This window comes from Cyprinodon variegatus, unplaced genomic scaffold (assembly GCF_000732505.1).
Source record: "Cyprinodon variegatus isolate N-32 unplaced genomic scaffold, C_variegatus-1.0 Scaffold835, whole genome shotgun sequence".
Taxonomy (NCBI): Eukaryota; Metazoa; Chordata; class Actinopteri; order Cyprinodontiformes; family Cyprinodontidae; genus Cyprinodon; species Cyprinodon variegatus.
The window spans coordinates 57,046-58,241 of NW_015151288.1; positions in this window are offsets into that span (position 1 = coordinate 57,046).

Here is a 1,196-nt window from a genome sequence, read left to right on the forward strand (position 1 = left end):
CGCCTGCTCATGTTGAGAGTCAGAACGACACATTTTCAGTTTCTGTTGAATGGAAACACACTGACTGTCAATGAGTCGCAGCGGCTGCTAGAAACATCTACAAGTTATTTAACAGGATGATGCTTGTTGCTAAAAAACATTTTCCTTTGAATGAAGTCACACTGAGCGCCTGTTTCACCACAGCTGATCACTGATCTCTATTTATTCACCAGATTACTGATTGCTTGTTGGTAGTACGGGGTTGAAGTGAAGCCACCGGCCGCCATATTGGTACTCCCTAGTTAGACCGGTTGCAATGCAAACAATATGTGCGCTACAGCATCGAAAAACGATGTTCTCATTTTCAGAGAGACTTAAGAGTTAAAGATAAATTCATCACTTTGACTCACACTGGCTGTTTTATAGCATCAGTACATTACTTTAACTTATAATAAAAAAAATAGGCTCATCACATTGCATTATTATAAGTATATAAGTATAAGTCAGTGATGTCTATAAATCATGTAATATAGCATATCATACAAATCCATCACAATAAAATTAACTTGTTAATGGAGCACAACAATACTAATGTGCTAAAAGTGCTAAACTGATGATGTTCATGTAATATATATGTATTGATGACATTTTTACAGTAATTACAAATTACATGATTTCAAGATTTCACATCAAGACTGAATTTCTAGCACATGTCTGTTAATGCTATAGTATTTTTATATTTGCAAATTCTGCGTGAATGATGGCTTATACATTTATACTGTCTGTGCATTAGCATTTTAAAAAGTTGCTTTTTTCCCCGTCAATATAAGATGCAATATATTTCTATGTACAGTACATGATACGTGTATTCATTACACACACACACACATATATATATATATATATATATATATATATATATATATATATATATATCATGTGCAGAAATATTTTGCATGTTACATTGATAAAAAAAAATCAACACAGGAATTTTACTCGTATGTATATGTATCGGTCAAAAGTCAATATAACATGCAATACATCTCTTTTGAAAATACAAACACACACCACAAAAACGACTGTATCAACCATTTAATAAAGAATTACTACATTGATATTTCACAGTGAATTACTTTCTATTTACTCTACTTTCTATCGTTAGACACAATGTCAATGACTAACTCTGTCATTGTCTGTGAGTCATTCCCAGATAGCCA